Source organism: Temnothorax curvispinosus, unplaced genomic scaffold (assembly GCF_003070985.1).
Source record: "Temnothorax curvispinosus isolate PA1 unplaced genomic scaffold, ASM307098v1 QBEX01012135.1, whole genome shotgun sequence".
Taxonomy (NCBI): Eukaryota; Metazoa; Arthropoda; class Insecta; order Hymenoptera; family Formicidae; genus Temnothorax; species Temnothorax curvispinosus.
The window spans coordinates 440,998-460,317 of NW_020221915.1; the positions used below are offsets into that span (position 1 = coordinate 440,998).

The 19,320-nt window shown below is 38.1% G+C and overlaps 1 protein-coding gene and 1 long non-coding RNA gene across 7 annotated transcripts in view; both read right to left on the bottom strand.

The window, feature by feature from the left end:
- LOC112462250 (fasciclin-3) overlaps positions 1–19,320 on the bottom strand; it is a 300,674-nt gene that overhangs the window by 68,905 nt on the left and 212,449 nt on the right. The window lies entirely within an intron of this gene.
- The window catches only part of LOC112462251, a 129,040-nt gene that overhangs the window by 21,487 nt on the left and 88,233 nt on the right, over positions 1–19,320 (bottom strand). The gene's annotated exons all lie outside the window — the stretch shown is intronic.

Below are 19,320 nucleotides of genomic sequence, written 5' to 3' on the forward strand. Positions count from 1 at the left end.
GCGATCGAGTTTTGCCGGAACATAAAAAACTCGGACGTTAATTTTTATTCTCCGGAGGATTTGTTACGATATTGCGACACGTCAGGTGAGAATTTTTGTGAAAAATACAAACATTTGAATTGTCCGGATTATCACGATATATGTGTTAACACTAATATGCCTTGATTAAATACAAATTATTAAATGGTAAATTAAAGATATTACATTTATGCACATAGATATGAACATTTATTTTGCTTTATACGTACTCCATTCATGACTAAACCGATGAAGAATGTTTAAATAAAATACATGGCCATATATTCGCGAGAGCAGTCGAACAAATTTAAATGTATCGAGTGTAACATACATTTATAATCAATTCGCAAATAGATAAAGTCTGGAAGCAAGCGACGCAAACTCTGACACAAATTAATATTAATCTCATGCGCTAACAAAATAATTTCTTCATATTTCAAAATATCAATTATCGGTGTCGCAATTTATTTCGTAATGTCGGAATGAATCGCGTATACCTATTTCCCCTCTATACACCTGAACGTTATTAATATACCTAATTGAAATATACTGTATCCTGGTAATAGCGTCGTAAAGGAAGCCCTTTAAAAAATTGTTAAAAAAAATATAAACTCCACGCACCGTCTTCCAAGCTCTCATCTCATCAGCTATAACCACGGCGTATTTGCGCTCGGTAATTCCAGGTGTACGCCCTAAATCCGCGAGTAAAAGCCGCGAGCGTCGCAATGGCTCGTTTCTCCTGGCGCCACTTCTTCATTTTTCCAGCCCCGCCCCGCGCGCGCCACTCGTTTCACCTGGAGGCTGTGCAGAAATATGGATGCGTTGCTCCCTTCCCTCCCCCTTCTTCCTGCTCCAATCTCCTTCACGACCCGAATGAGAAGTAGGCTCGGGAGAGAACACATATGGCCGGGCCCGCGGAGCGTTTTCATGCCGGCCACGCAGCCGCAACCCAGAGACTTCGCAAGCGCGGCAGGATGTAGTTTGTTACGAGCGTATTGTGGATTTTCCGGCCTTTCCTCATTCCGCCTTTCCTTATTCCGCAGACGGGACGCGGCCGGCGCCGTTCGTATTCTTCCTCGGATAGCCATAAATCGGAGTGCAGTAATGGCCGGCATGGCACATACGTTCGCGATTCCTCAGCAGTAATTCGTCGCGCTTTCCCGAAGGAAGCTTCTTGAAAAAGCCGATATGAGATACGCGCGATTGCCTCCGCTCTGTTTTCTCGAAGGTCAATCAAGAAACACTTTGTCCTTTTTGTTATGATTTTTCTGTCGTAGTAAGTGAAACCGCGATGAAATTTATCTATCGTAATAAAATTTATCTGTGCCAAATGCAGTTTAATTGTCGTAAAAGCGTCGTACTTCATATTGATATCGGTTGTTATAAAATTCGTCTAAGAACCTCTTTGGCGAACATTATGTTTGCCATGATGTCGCTTTTACGAGGAATTCCGTTTTAAAGTCATTTCCGAAGCATTTTTACATCTTTTTGCGACTGTGGCGTAATTTTATGTTTATGAACTACACACATCGCACGATGGATGACATAAACCGCTTAACAGCAGCAATAAGGATAGGCGACGCTTCCTAGGCGCGGGTTGCTAAGTGTCGTTCCCGCAAAATTAATAGTGCGTGAAGCTCGAGACACTTACGCACGCGATCTACGTAGTCATAAAGCGAATCTCTCCATAAAGCGTGTCGCGAAATATGCACGAGAAGATGCACAATCGGGATTGTCGTCTTTGTAACGTGATTTTCCTAATTTCACGGGTGCTGTTAGTCGCGACTTACGACTTATTGTTAGATCCATTTTGCAGGCTCGTCCCGCGCGCTTTATTTGCAAAATAAGCTGCGATATAAACGAACTATTCGTGTTTAAGATTGAAAATAAAAGATCACATATACTTCTCAAATACTTACAAAGTGTGCAAAATAAAGAAGTCTTGGTCAATATTGGTTTTGAAATTATCTCTTACGATAATATATTAGATAAAATGAACATTTAAAAGATACATTTCTCAGTCTCGATATTTTTGTGCAGATTTAGAATGTTTAAATTGATACGTTACTGAAAGAAATGCAGAATTATCTATCTGGGATATGATGAACATCCGGATAATTATAAATTGTTTTCGCATTATCAATTACATTATCAAATTATGTTATGCATTGAATTATTTACAGACGGCTCTGTATGCATTGACGAGGACTTTTCAACTGAACCATCGCGGAAGCCGCCGATGGATGAGGAACCGCGCTGTCCAATGACAGCGACAGCATTCCTGTTACCAATTTTTGGGCTTTAACGACGGGAGCGATCTCTCGCTCCCGGTTACATTCACTAGTATCCCGTATATACATCTGCACGCGAGTAACACGGACAAAACGTAGGCGCGCAAATGGCGAGCCATGAAGTAGCCTGGCTCGACAATTTGTCCGAGTTAAGACTTGACGAGATTCCGTAATGAATACAAAGCTGAAGGTGAAACCTACTGCCTGCCGCTGGTATTCCACGGCGCGTCTTCCGTCGCGGGAGACTGAGGACGGGACGCGACGCGCGGCGCAACTAGGAGAGATAATTGGAAGAAAGAAATATTTACTTCCCGAAATTGGTGTGCTTGAGAAAAGGGTCCCGCCTAGCGGTCGGTGTCTTTCTCGCGAAGATAACAGTTGCTTTCCATTTACATCAAAACTCAGATAATTAATTCTCACTTTGTGACGTCATAACTCAGTTAAATACACGTTCTTTTTGCATGCTGGCAAGTGAGATTCAACTGAGTTTTTATCCACAATCAAGACCATGTGCTTTAATGAATCTAATAAACTCACATTAAAAGTGAGGCTATATGGACCTGCATTATTATGCGACAGCTTTGTCACCAAAATAAGCAGGTAAATACAAAATGACATATCTTACCTGAGTATAAAATAGGTACTCACATAACTGAGTGACTCAGATCACTTGAGTGTAAATGGAAAGCAACTAATATATACCTCAAGAACGCATTAACTAGGATTTGTTCCGACCTTCCTCCTCTTATTAGACGTTCCGACTAAATCGGCCACGTAAGAAGACGATTTTTTTCGCGAGAGATGCAAATAACCGTTTTTCCATTATCTCATTAAAAAAAGGCTCGACATTTGGATGTCCACTGAATTATAATCGTTGAATGATCATTAAACAATTATCTCGACGAAAAAGTAGAATAAAATTTTTTAGAATAGAAAACGATGCGTTACATAAATTATATCACAGACAATTGCATCTGTTACAGTTATATAATACTCGAATATAAAAAGACTTCTTAGCAAAAGATTATTATTTTTTATTCCTACAAAAGAAAATCATTTTTGCGCATCCTCTCAATTAATATCATTTATAAAAAGCTTCAAACTTGCCTTACAATTTATTCGCAATATTAATTTCTGTTATCTCTGTAAATTTTATGCAAGCGGGCGTCTTTATTGTCAATAAAATCGCGTTAAGAAATAATGCGAAAAAGTCGAGGGAGAAGATTGAAAGAATAATGCTTGGTATGTCGATGCTTAATGTCGCGTCCTATGAAAATTCACAAGGAAGAAGGAACGCAATTGTCCTCCGACAATAGTCTCGATATGGGCGTCAGATTAAATAAAAAATTCTTTTGTCCCACGAAAATGTCTCGTTAAACTCGTAATGGTCTTTAGCGAGACGTTTTATTCACGCAGAAGGTTATTTTAGCTCGTCCCCTTGCATTGTTCTAATTTTAACGACTATTGCTCTGCAATTGTATCGCTACAATAGATTGTTAAATAATTAAAAGTATAACATTCTTTTAAAAAAGTTGCGAAGAAGAAGAATATATTGATCCGTCTTAATTAAACTAACTAGTCTTCCTGATCACTCATTGTCAGATTCATGCAGGTTTCCAATCTTTTAAATTTTCAATTCTTGATGCATATTTATGACAACTAAATAAATATTAACTTAGCATTAATTGCTAAAAAGAATTACACGTTAATCATACGATGTCACATGAACATGATGTCTCTTCACAACAATATGTGATTTTAATATAGGTATAAATATATGTATATTTATTCTTTATTATAGGTATATTACATGCACAATTGCGTTCTTCCTTCCTTGTTGAATTTTTTGCTCACACAGATAAAGATGAAATGTAAAGAGTAATATTTGGAACAAGTAAACACGACTTCGATATCTCAGTTTTAATAAAAATATCTCGGTAAAAGAGCAAAACATCTGGAAATATATCTATTCTAATTTTACGTCTCGCTAAGAGTTTCCTTTGAAGCTTTCTTGAGGCCATCGATCGGCACTATTTCCTTTTCATTTTCCCGTTATTTCGTTTCGTCGTCACCTGATACCATTTAATTGCATTCGATCGTCTAACGAACATCGACTGACATCAGAAGTCTACTCCAATTTATTTTTCTCATTAAAATAAGAATACTTTCTTCGTCACTACTTGAAAAATAAACACAACTAAAGATGCCAATTCAGATATCGCAATTTATTCCGAAGTTCGAGTACTTTTATTCGTCCTTTATTCGTCCTTAGGACTTCTATAGCACTTCGTAATAAATTTGTATATTTATTCTCTGAAATTGATTCCAATAGTAATTAACATTTAATTTGTATCCTGTCTCTCTGCAATAAAACATTTCAAAACATTTGTGTACGGAAAGAAGAGATTAATGTAACAGCGCGGTAATGCCCACGAAATTTTGCACAATCCATCAGTTTAATGTATCAGATAGTTATCGAAAGATTAAATTAGTTTATCTCTATAAGCACCATCAATTAATAAATCATACCATGAATAATAAATAACATATTACGATAAGCGATGAAGTTATAAAATAGATTATAATTAATATAATAAATAATAAATATTATAAAATATTAATGGCTACTATTTATATAGCTGCGCGATAAAGAGGAACCGGTCCACAAGTCCGGATGCGCGTATATCGCGCTATCGACGGAAGGCAATTTTCAGGACAGGCAGTACGGTCGCGCCGTAAGAAATCGTGCCGTTATAAGAGCCCGAAGTAGACATTGAAATAAACCCGCCTAGGCTCCGGCTTCCACTTTCTGCTACCCAACAGCGTGGAAGCAACCCCCTTAGAATACTTCCGACGCGAGCAGTAAATTCCATCCGCGGCTCCGCCATGTTTCCGCTTCTCCTCCCTCTCTTCCATTTCTTCTATTTTCCTCCCGGCCTCTTTTTTTTCTTCAGGACGTCCCCTTACTTTTCTCAGCAAAGCGAGCGGACGCGAACCGAAGTATCATTAATGCTTCGTCCCTTTAATGATCGCTGTCTCACCTTTCATCTTTCTTATTCCGAATGTTCCCGAAAGCAACTCTAATTTCGCGGAGATTTCACGCGCCGAGTAATACGAGCTATTTATTTAAAAATTGACATGGCTCGTGGAACAATTTCAAGCGAAGTGCGGAATTAATATTTTCCAAGATTTTAATTACGACAGAATAAGCAACTTAATATTTTGTCACAAGACTTTAAGATTTTATATGACTTCGTCTAACACAAGGAAAGTTTCAGAATGAGCAGTTTAACATTTTGCTTCACGATTGTAACGTTAATTATCGCTCAAAGAGAGAGCGCGGAGCACGACTGTTATATTCCTGTTGCAGAGATGAAGAAAGCCCCTTTGACGTCTATTAATCTACGAGCTTATAAATCATGAGTGCTCGGCGAGCAAATTAATGGATTTAATTATAATATTAATTTACTCATTTCCCATTCATGAAAGATTGGAAAAGGTAAACGTCGGGAATCGTCGCATATAGACGAATCCCCCATTCCATTGCGCTGATGCGCGAAAGGGCCGCTCGATTATCGCAGTAATTTTTAAGTCGCGGGAGAAAGTCGAGGTCAGTGTTTTTTTTGTCCGTTACATGTCGCGGCGGTATTCAGTAATGAGCTAATAGCGTCACGTCGTGAATTAGTGGCGTAAAACGTGCGAACGGGTAATATCCTATATACGCTGGTATTTATTGTGCGCGATCGATGGAAACGGGCGCCTGGCTAACCAGCGATATTGCCAATTCATTCTAGACAATTATCGAGAAAGAATGACGTATCTGTCGTTTACGACGTTACGTTAATCATCCATTCCCTGCGATCGCCACGAACAATTATTTGTACGCGCAGACATTCGTAACATTCGTTTGTGCCAATAAAAAAGCCTTCTTATCACGAGCGATTTATGTCATGTATCTGATGCGAGTTCTTTTTGCTTCATTAAATTTGCTGTTATTTCACTCATTTTTATCTCATATTTATTATTATATATAATTATAAATAATATTATATATATAAAAGCGAACACATATTTTTTATTAAAAAACACTAAACCAAAATTTATTAACTTAATTGACTCGATTTTATAAGATCAAGTGATTTAAATAATAATAATCAAACAACGTTTTTCACTCTTTCACCAAATTTTATTGTGCATGAAATATCGGCGCTTATAAAAAAAAACGACTGTTTTCTGGTATTACCAATAAAGCCGCATCAAGTTTATTTTATAATTACATGAACTTTAAGTTTATTTTATTAAAATAAGAAATTATATCACCCCCGGGCGATATAATTGATATATATCTAAATCCTCTTTATAGTAAAAAAAATTCTAAATCCTCTTTATAGTAAATTTTATGTAATATATTTTTAAATAATTTTAGTTATAATAGTAATAACCGATAGCGCCGCAGGCGAGATAAAGACTGTGTTTCGATATTCTCTGCCAGTACTGAAAATCTATATAGTTTACGTCACATGCACTATAGATTGTCAGTACTGGCAGTGAATATCGAAACGCAGCCATAATAAATTAAAAACATACAAAAATTACGATATTGTTTTATTCGAGATTAATTGGAACTTTGGATATTTTCATGCGTACATTTGACATACGATTTTCGGTTTTAATTCTATCTTTATAATCGCCGCAATTTCGAAATTTAATTAAAACGATGTAGCGGCAATCTGCTATATTAATGGGGTTACATTTAACGCCAGTAATGAGAAAGAGATTGCTCGACGACGCACGAGGGGTATTAAATAGAGAGAAAAGGAAGGGAGAGGAGTGGGGAGCAGGAGCAGGAGAAAGAGAGAGAGAGAGAGAAAGAGAGAGTAACGCAACATTGAAATTATTTCGCGACATTCCGCCGGATTTCGGGTGGAGATTGCGCGCTTACCAATTTGCGATCTCTTGTCTACCGAGGGCAGGGCACGCTTTCGTGCAGACAAGAAGCAGAATCCGGGGTTCTCGTGCGAACTTACACGAGACGTAGCGCGCGCGCTGCAGGCGCTCTCGAGACCTCGACGACTCGGCGACTAGAGAAAGCCCCGTGTTACGTACGTCTGTATCACACCTGTCGTCGGAAGAAAAACAGAAGCGCGGGGAGGGGGGGAGCGGGGGAAATTCATCGTCTTGACTCGACACCTCGAATTAATTACGAGTCGAGCGAGCGTGTGCGTGACTGGTAGGTACAAGATACGTCACGATATTCGTATATGTGAGAACGGCGCGGATTCGCGAACGGATGAAGGAGTTTATGCTGAGAGACGTACGAAGAACTTCGTATTTAATTTTAAATAGACTCAAATAGAAAACAGTAGAAGTACAATGTATTATTCGCGACATGACAATTTATATATTTTTTTAAATTTATTTGTTATTAAGGCATTCATGTAAATGTAATCTCACTGGACAGTGTTGAGTTGAGAAATGCACATATACATGTTCTATGGACTTTTATTTCCTCATACAATCGCCATTATTCTTTCTTTCAACTTTTATCTGATATTCCGGTGCATGGAATATAAATGCTGAGTCTGGAAATGAATGTTATCACCACGCGCGTTCAAACGAAGCCACTTCTCCCTATTATTGTATTCAGCGGTGCTTCTAGAAAAGAGATACTATAGTTTCAAGTATGGGCAAGAAAATACCCGTTTTTATACGGGCAGCAATATATCTGCAGGATGAATCGTAGATAACTGAGAGATTGTAGGTCATGATTATTAAGTCGCCAAGGGCTTTCCCTCTCTGATGGGAGTGTATGATTTATTTTCGTAATATTTTGTTAGAGCTTTTGTATAAAGAAAACATTGTCATCCCTAAAAGATTCACGAGACCGGACATGTGTTAACCATATTTCCTCGACAATTTCGCTCGCGGATATAATTCTTTTATGGACAATGGAAAAAGCAAGCTTTCAGAACGTATTTTTTTAAATAACGTCCATTATGGGACGCGCGCAAATATTTCCCTCCGTGTTATACATACGTCAGATTATGCGTACGCGCGTTTTGCAATTCGAGCTGTAATACCGTGCTAAAAGAATAATTTCGGATTGGGCACGATTTAGCACGAATCGTGGCTTTTCGAGCGCGAGGAATTAAGAGATTATTTTAAATTGCTTACCAAATGCTCTCTCCCCGTTTACTAGGGGAAAAAAGAATTTATTTGACTTTTCTCGCGTGGCTCGCGCGCCAAAAGCTGTATAGTACCGCGTACGAAAGCATTTTAATGGCGGAAAAAACGCGCTTCTTGTTTCCTCACCGGTATAAAGTTAGCTTTCGACGAACTTTTTGAGCTGCGATTTGAGTTTCCGCTTCGTGCTTCCGCGCGTTTCAGGCGCGCGCGCGGAGGAAGTAAAAATGTATCTTTAAATACGGTACGAGGCTCGAAGAGTTTTCTTGATCAAATGCATCCCCCCGACCGGGATGTCAAAGAAATCGGTTTCTGCAGCTCTCTCGACTCAATCTCTTCCACGCGCGAGATATCTTTCAAAGGGAAGCGACGATGCGATGTAGTTACCGCGCGATCATCGCGGAGGATCCAACAAAATAAAAAAAAAAAAAAGAGAAAAACGGCAGACGTTTATACAGAGCCGCGTGTAATTAAACTTCCGCTCGTTATCATGACGTATAAAGATGTACTGTATATAGGAAACGGACTTTCGCACCACCGTTTATAAAACTTGTAAAACGAGGTTTTGGAATGAAAGTGTAATAGACGAAATGTTAGAGACATAAAAACAATTATATCTTGTAAATACGATATAGAAAATATAGCTTAAATATATAATGTTTCTCAAAAAATGAAGATCAAATAAGACTAACCGGAAAAAAGAAACTTTACCGATTAATATATCCTCGTCAAATCTTCAATAGCAGTTATATATAACTAAAATTAAAGAGAGCGCAAAAATGAGACAACCGAATTATTTTCTCTTTCTTTCTCTTTCTATATGGAAGATGTGTTTAATCTCAAAATTCAACGGATATAAATTTTTATTGTATAAATAATATTCCATTCTTTTACGCTGACGTGATACATTTTCTCGATATAAATTTTCTTGATTAAATCAATCAGCACAGATTAATTAATAATTAAATAATAAAAACGTCAAATAAAGATTATAAATTGTGATAATCAAAATGAACCAAATGAACTTTCGTAATAACGGATTATAAATAAAGCTCTACATGCGAAGAAAGACATAATTATAAAATCGTACTCGTCACGACGGTATGAAGTCTCGATTAGCTTGCAACGAGTAAGAGAGTACTTTGTTAGGGCAACGTCGCTGCCGTTATTACAAGGATGTACAGAAATAATTAATAATCATCCGCCCCTTTGTAGGGCTGCATCTCGTTTGCATGCGGTTTTCCTTGTACAACGATTCTTTATTGAACGATCCGCCGTAATTAAATTTCGTGTAATACCTTCCTTAATTACTATCGCACGTCGGAGACGAGTAATTATTAAGGCTTCAATTTATGAGAGTCTCCCCGAGATTTTTTTACAGAGAATTTCTTTATAAATAAGAACACTGACAATGATAAATTATATTAATCATCGCCATTATAAACAAGATGCACAACAGCGTTCGTTATGATAAAACAAGCGCTTTCCTTATATTTATATATAAAATTAAAGGGGGGAGAGAGAGAGAGAGAGAGAGAAAGAGAGACATAAAAACAGTTTTAAACAAACTAGATAAAGTTTCGGTTTTAGAACCTAGTGTAATGAAATAAAGCGCACTGCTTTTGTGTTTACGAAGGAAAGAGCTTTGAAAAACCTTTCAGCAAAAAGAAAAGCTTTATTTGCTGAAAGCATTTTTGCTTCGATCTTATTTACATGGATATGTCGATATGTATATATGCTTCTCTCTTCTCACATTTAATGATTATTAAACAAAATTTCTCTTGATATTAGTACACGGTTAATTGGTTCGAAGAAACCTTATCCGATTCTGAAGTTACGTTTATTCCGAGTCTCGGAAAGTTTCGCGAACAAGCCGCCATTCTCGTCGTCGACGGCGGCGGCGGCGGCGGCGGCGGCGGCGGCGGCGGCGGCCGACTCCCGTCGAAGCAACACGCTGACACAAACGCGCCGCAAACTCTAACGAGCGATAATGAAATGAATTGCGTTTCCACGTCGGACTTTCCGTCTCGCGTTTAGGTTTACGTCGGTCATCCGGAAATTCGGTGGCTTAATAAGCGTTCGCGTAATTCGCAAGACGTGCGATATACCGCTAATGGACGGCCGGGAGGCGCGTCTAAGCTAAGCTGTCTCCTAATGTATTCTCGTAGGTACTAATGAGCGCCGTTTGCATCCGGGTAACGTTTTGCCCTTTGAGTTCAGCGTGTCATTACGTACACGTGCACTGGCACGAGTACGCAAACAGAAGGATGCGGCGTGCGCGTGAAACACGTGTCAGCGCAATGTGTGCTTCGAAGCGCGATTTCCTGACGGAATTTGTTTCTCCGATTATACGGTAACAACATAAATCTACGGAACGCGTTTTGTACATTAATAACATTGCTTATGTCCTCGAAAATTGAGCGTTTTCTTCATCATTGAGCGCGAAGAGATCAATGGTGATTGAATCAATCATAATCACAAAGATGACATCTATAGTTCCTCAAGTCGTACAATATCGAACTTTTAAGAAAGGAGTGGCAAATTAGACATCATATAGAATGCTTTTGTTTCTTAGTTAATTTGAAGTAAACTTTATCTTAAAATCTTTTGTAATAATATTATTATTATTTATACTTCTCTCCCATTCGCGAAAATTATATTTACGGACGCGAATAGACTATCATAATCGTTTAAATACAACAACAATGGTAATGTTACGTTATATTGTTCTAAAAAGCTTGATGTAAACGTATTCATTACCTTATATACATATATATAATGCATTTAAATGTTATTCTAGTGCGATGCTAATTATGAGAAATAAATGACTTATTCTATCGTGCAGGTAGAGCTGCATTAAATGCGGCATTTGAACGTTTCAATTAACTATGGCGATCTGTTAAATTCTTATATTAATTTTCTAATTATATTGTCGGTAATTAGTGTCTATTGTAGACGCACTGACAATCGACGTGAATAGCAGAATAATGGCCGTAAACGGGTACAATCGGCAGAATTTAATCAATGCGTGATGGAGAATTAATCAATGGGATAACAAGACCATTTCGACGAGAGGGCTTGGTCATCATCGTTCATTTAGTCGGGTCGTTCTCATTAAGCGTTGCCTTATTAAAATTTAAGCCTGTATATTTGCATACGAATACGTTACCAATATTATTATAATATATTATGTTACGCATAAGTAACTCGCATAATTCTCAAAAATAAAATAAAAATTTAGCCTTTATTATACTTTTATGTGTAATAATAATAATGTCATCCTCCTCTACAATTTTTAGATTTTCGATCTTGAACATCTTGTGACCAAGTCTAAAATTTGTTAAAATTTCCTAAATAAAAATCTCTTGAAATTAACTAAGAAGCAAAATTTCCTTATCTATGTGCGAAGCTTACCCTTAGCAAAAGCTTTAATTTGCGATGTAAAGATCGTTAATTATGTTTCAGTTCAAATAATTACGAGGAACAGTCGACTTATAAAACTTAAATTTATCGAAGAATATTTTTAAAATATTTAATATATGTTTCGCGAAACAGCGTATGTATGTAAAGTAGAAAGTACTTAGGTAAAATATTATTGTAATATTGTACTATTTAATATATAATGTAGAAACTCCAATTTATATATTCTTATTATAAGAATTTAGTTATTACATAAAAATAATGTAAATTTTCAAGCAACGCGGTTCCAAAAGCCCTTTTTAATCTATATCATAATTAATTCTTCATGTAAATCCAAGTAAAAGTGTTACGTCCTCCCAACCTTCAAAACAAAATTAAAAACGTCCCCCGAGCTTTGTAAAACGTACGAGGATCAACGACTAATTAACGACATAACGAGGGCCGCTCGCTAAACGGCTCCGGGTCCGCGAAATTGCACGTTTACGCTGATCCCGTTAATTAAACGGCTCGCAGAGCTCCTCTTCTTCGTACCATTCTATTCGTCGGCGTTACTCCCTCGCCGCCGATTAAGAATTTATAGCAGAAACATACTTCCTGGCTACGCTGGCATCTATATGCGTTAAATAGAATCCCCGTCGAAATCGTACAAACAGGCCGGAAATGGTAACAGGGCGCGGATTATTGAGCTACGTCTCGGTAGCTAGTTCCTATCTCTCGAGTAACTAGTTTCCAAATTGCGCGGCTAAAGTACCGATGTCAGCCGCGTGTCGACGACCTGAATTTTAATTGCCCAATACGTCGGATGGTGCCGATATCGGTCGTTTGCGCGACGCGTAGGTCTTCACGCAGACCGATTACAATATTACAAACAAACTTCATAAGCTCCTTTACGAGCTTTTTAAGAAGCAATTTTGTTTCAATGAAAATCTCTCTTTTTTTCAATAACTAACTGAAGGCAAAAGTTTCTTCTAGAAAGACTTCGACTCTTTTTAGACAATGCAATATTTTATATATGTTAATTAATTGATATCGAAGATAAAAGTTTTTTTCGCAACATAAGCTTCGGAACAAGTTCAGGCAAACTAAGTGAAGAATAATTTATTATTCATTTATATAATAATTCGAAACTGGAAAATTACTTAATAACTTACCTCAACTGAACTTACTTAAAAATTTTAACGCCGCGCTTACTTAACAAACTACTTCGTGATTTCGTGTAGAAATTAAACGAGAGTGAAACAAAATATTTACTCAATAAATCTTTATAAATTGAAGTTTTCAATACTCCCTTCGCAATAACACAAACCCTTCGCAATAACAAATCAGATTATTATAATTTCTGTTGCAAGGCGAAGATCATCACTTTATACGTATCATGCGTGATATAGTTCATACGTGATTCAATCATACGGTCGTTTTTTACGACCAATACTCGTGGTCGCGACGTGAATAACGGAAAGGCTAACTGAAATAGTTGATCGAGTCGTCGGGATTCGCGCAAAGTGCCCGAGAAATGCGAACGAGCGATAGAAGTTCGCTAACTGCGACGTAAAACTTCATAGCGGCCGGTTCGCGGAGAGTAGGAACAAATCGCTCTAAAATTTTATGAGCGGTAACGTTTACCAGCCAGTCGAACCTTCGCCTCTATCTATCGCCTTCGAAAACGTTCTCTTAAGATCGTTAAGGTACTGGCAAGGATATACACTCTTTTACTCTTTCTCCGCGCGCTCGCTGTTACGCTAAAGTTCTCACTTATTCCGCCGTCGTTTCGATCGCGAAACCAACCTGGGTAGATTGCTGTGTGGCTACGCGAACACGACTTTCTCGTACGATTCGTTACACGAATTCAATAAATTTAAACCTCGAAGAACACGGGGGCGACAATCTTGTGATCCGCGAACAAATAGAAATATCGGTGAAAGACATAATTTTTGCTCTTAATTTTAATTAAATTTAGATTTAAGATGCAAGTCGGTCTTTTTTGTATATTTTTATCTCATTTGTTACATATATTATACTTTCAACAAAATTCTTTCTCTCTCTCTCTCTCTCTCTCTCTCTCTCTCTCTCAAAATTATTTTATTGACTTTTTAATAAAGGATTTTTAATCCTAGGATTAAAAAACTACAATTTCTATTTTGTCCTTAAAAATGTTCTACCTTTTCTTATTCTTTTAGGTAAATTCACTAAACGACGAATTTTAATTTAACAACAATGTTTACTTTTATATCCGTCATTACATAATCAATTCCTCGTCTACATTCTATTAGACTCTAGTGGTCCAAGACCTACTCATAAGCTAAAACGCTGTTGATTACTTTTGGTTCAATGCGACGTTCGAGTACACGTCGTTATTCTTACTAAGAAGCGTCAGAGAAGAGATCTTCCTTTCGCGCGCCTTTGCATCTCCGTCGCGTGTTTGCTCACGATCGATCGTTATCAGCTTAAAAGAATAAAAAAAAAACCCCCCAGCGTCGTAACTTCATCACCGCGACCTCCGCTTCCGCATTTCACGATCGTTTGCCTAGTCGCTCTAGAGACGAAGAGTAGAACGCGCCGAGGAGAAACGGTCTTTAACTAAGGCTTCTGTTCTCTTCTGGTTGACCTATCTCAACCTTTCCTCCCTAAAAGCCGCCCTCCATCTCCTCGCCCCGGCATAAAAGAATGCAAGCGAGCACGTCGACGAGGTGAAGTAAGGTGCGCTGCCGGTGGGGAAAAAGGAACGGAGATACCGGCGAAGGTAACTCGATTTACCCCCGTTGAACTCTACTTCCCTTTATTACCGTCACCAAAGCGATCTTATCGCACGGGAGGGTGGAGTTCGCCGGCGACGTGGAGAAGCAAGAGACGCTCCTTCCGTCTTTACTCCTTTTCTTCACGGAACGAAATACGTTTCAAAGGGGAAGAGAGGTGCAACCGAGAGGCAAGAGTCACCACCTCGTGAGACGTTCGGATACGAGCGAATCATGCTTATCCCAACCAATCCGAATAAACTATCTCAGCTCGTTTTAATCTATCCTGTTGACTATTCTTGCCTACCTGGAACACCTTGGAATCTTTAAATTTGCGTACACAAGGTTACAGTCGGTTATAGCGTGCATGTGCGCGTCACTATATTCTTTATCCGTTAAACTTCAACTTCTGTTCTCTCAAAAAGCTTACTTGAGATCGCGAACGACTTGAACTCTTTTTAAAAGCTTCTTATAAATTCTATTCGGTATTCTTAAGGGCACTTCACGATAAAGTCAAGTGTGACTAACAGAATTTTATTTCACGGCTATTCGTGTTATTATCAGATTCCTATGAAAGCTCTAAATTAATTAATCGATGAATAATTGCCCATGATATAACTGCATTAATAATTTAATATAAGATGTCTGCTTCGTGTACGAATAATTGTAACCTGCATATAAATAATCTATTTGCGATATCAAGTGTCATATTACAATTGTGAATTTAAGAATCCGCAATATTTTAAAGCATTGTAATATAATAATGTACTTTGTCATTTTCACAGCTATAGCGTGCGTTCATTTTAAACTTGCGCATATTTTATGATTACTAAATAAAACGCTGAAACGTGGAATTGCATTAACGCGGTACGTAATACATTAATCCCAGGATCCATGCGGCAAAAGCCCGTGTAAACTGTGGTGAATCTTCATTATTTCTTTAACTTATCTTAATTTCAGTATCTTAAATTCAGTACATACAAGCGTTGTTAGTAAATCTTTTTTAATAAATCAAAAAATATCCGTTATCCAGCAATTATTCTTTTCTACGAGTAAAAATAAATGAAATAAAAATTCTCTTATTATTTTTGCGCGAAGCACTCAGATTGTTATATGTATATGTGTAACACAATCGATAGCATTCGCGTTAAATTTGGATTTGATCCGCATGCAATTTTTATCCTATTTCCGTTTACCGGCGACAAACTCCGCGCGCTACCGGCGGAGGTTTATCGTTGGCAGAGGCCGTGATGTCTCCATAGAAATCGCTCATGCAGTTACACGAGATTCGATTCTAAGCGCTCCGCCATAAATTATGCGAATAATATCGTTTGTGATAATGGACGATAATCAAGTTCTAGCGTGCGGAGCGACTATTGAATTACGATGCGACGTTGCACGGAATATAATGGCCTGCTTTGCAAAATCCTACAACTTTGCCAGCTACTAAGCGCCACATATTGAAAGCAACCGCACTGTCACGCGTAACGCTCGCGCGCGTAGCACCGCGCCTATTTCCCGTAAACAAGAATGCTAGAGACTGCTAAGAATACCGCCGCTACCTATGATGCCTGTGCCGAAGTATGACGCGTAAGTACTTGCTGCGAAAATATTTTTCCCTAAAAAAAGCAATAGATTAAAATATGCTTAAAAATGGCACACCAACTGTGTGAGACAAATAATTGGAAAATTCGCATGTGATTGAAAAATTCCGTGCACACACAGCAGTAATCTAATCTAATAATCCAATTCTTAAAACTTTTTGAGAAAGAGTTCCTTATCTAGATTAAATTAACTAAATCTAAATTCAACTTTCGTAATTACAAAGTTAATTTGGCGAAATATTATAATCTCGATTTCTCTCTGTGGATTTTTCAATTTCTTTTTATTTCATAATATTTTATACGTCAAATAATAAATCGTGCGGAAATAATAGATATCATTTGATTGACATTGCTGACGTGACATATATTAATAAATTTCATGCAATAAATTCTAAAATTTTACTTTTAATCTAAATTGGATTTTTATACAAAAGAAGTTACGGAAAAATTAGCATTAATATCTGATAATATTATGCTAATGATGGAAGATGATTTTGCCGATACAAAAATATCATGAAAAGTAAGTAACATGGAACAAAAATGGAACAAAAAAAGTTTGATAAAATCGCGCAAAAATTGTAACTAGGACGAGAAAATGCCGGGCTTTCCTCACACTTGTTCCGTATAGAATTCCATTCTCGATCTTGTGAACTTTAAAAGCTGACAGAAGCGCCGGTCTACAAAAGTCAATGGCATTTCGAGCTCTCGAGTTTATGGTGGAGCGTGAGGTATTTCGCACAATGAGATTTTGCTGGAGTAAAAAAAAAACAGAAAATAACGAACTGATATCTTCGTGCTCCGTCACGTAGAATTGCTCGTAAAACTACGCAAACCGTCGTGCTCCACAAATATACCTGCGTCTCATGAATACTCTAGATGCATCTCTGTAGAATTTTAAAGTTCAAGAGTTTCTTGCAAGCAAGTTATAACCACCTACACAATTTCAAATCGTTTTATAAAATATACTTTTTACAGAAGATTTTTTAAATAATCCATCGAATTTACGAAAATTGATTTATTCCATTTAAAAAACCGTGAGATTTATTTTATTCCCGTTGGCGAGAGACGCGGGATTAATTTAAAATTAATTTCGCTAATCAATCGCTAATCAATGAGAGATAAAGAGGAATTTGTAGCCTCCCGCAAGTGCTTTGCGGTGAAAAACACGTACTCCGCAATTTACGTTTAAGTCGATGAGCGCTCGTTAACGACTTTGAGAGGAGCAAACACGTTCGTCTCTGGGAATTGCCAATTTCCACTTGAAATCTTCTCTTCTTTGGTCGTGCGATCATCTCGGAAGAGCCCGCACGATGCCCGAGGAAAAAAAAATCAATAATCGCGAGCCATCCTAATTTCCCAAGTGTACGTCTAGTCGACCGTGCTAGTGCGACGCCATCCATGGCATCCATATATCTATATACGCGGATAAAAACGCAATTTAGCCGGGAAACGGCGAGAAATGACAGTAAGTATAACGATTGAAACGGCTGAAGGGATTGTCATCCCGTGAGAAGGTGACGAGAGGAGAAAGAGGGTTTCTTCCTCGATAATTTTAGCGACGGAGTTAGGCTCAACCTCGTCGATTTCAACACGGCAATGTGAGCCCTCGGCCTTATCTCTTGCCCTCAACTGTCTTTACCTTTTCCCCGCGAAACGATTTTTCCAATATACGAGTCAGATTGAAATTACTTCGACATATATTCAAGCAAAGAATAGGTACTTTTATTTCTGAATAAAATATAGCAATTTACAATAAAACAATAATTTTCTATCGAAGATATATTTTAAAATGTGTATTGAGTTATTGATTCCATTGGAAAATAATTTTATTCTCCTCACAAACGTACAATAGTTTCTTTTGTGCAGCCTTCTCGCGTGCACAGAACGTGCAAAAGATGAAATAATGTTCCGATAAATAGAATAATAAGAGCGTCTGACAACGATCTATACCGTCGGAATGTTCAAAGTTGCCCGTTATTTATTTATTGCGGAGCATTGTCGATTTACCGTGCCGCCGTAAATAACCAATTTTCAACTTCCACTTTCCTTTCAGCGCGTTTGGGGGTGTCGCCGTATAAATACAGATACCGATAAAGGAAAGCAACAAAGGGAACTAAGAGCGGAACGAAGTCGGACAAGTATAGAACGGGGAACGGCGAGGGGACGGGACGGTGCGGTGAGACGGCGAAAAAGTGGAAAGAGGGAACACACCGTGGGCTTCGCGAAGGCGAGTTTCAATGATGGAACTTCGGGATTACCTTGGCTACTTCCCGTGTGTCCTGCCGGCTCTCCGGCAGCCGAGAAAGGGAAGCACCAGAAATTCCGCGCTTCTCTTCTTTTCCCCCGTGGGAAGAAGCGACTCTATCAATGGCCGTCTAAAGACACGAATTTATTAGACCCGACGGTCGGCGACCGTCGCAACTGCGCGCCCGCGCCATCCCGATCGCGGATCGAGAACTTCGGAAATCCTCCACGCTCTAAGCTCCACTACTTTCGAACCGTAGACCGTACGGCGGTCAATAGTTGTGATTCCAACCAGACCCGGCAGCCAGAACCTGAAATGGATCTCACGGAATCCGCGGAGTCACATTGGTTGAGGCGAAACCGTCGAGTTTCAATAGACAAGTTCTGAACTCTGAGAAGCCAGATAGATAACAACAAATGCAATTGACGTTGTAACAGCAAAAAAAAGATAGAAATAATTCGGGCAGAAAGTAAAAATCGTTGTTCGAATATACGACATTATTATACTTATTGCCTAAAATAAAATGTAAACGCGATAATACACAACTTTTTCAATAATACAATTTAATGAAAACTGAAAAATTATTATAGAAAACGGTATTTGTATTTGTGACGGGAATTATCTATTACAATTTTAATAAAGTTAATTACAATTATTGTATTTCTTGCATAATTTAAAATTTAAAAGCTTTCTTTACTCGTATAGAAAGTGTTTTGCGATTACGATATTTTTTTTATAAAATAAATTCTATTGTTACTTAAGAAACGCGACAACGGGTCAGGTGGTGCCGCCGAACGAAATGCTGGATAGCGAATCGTTGATCGTAT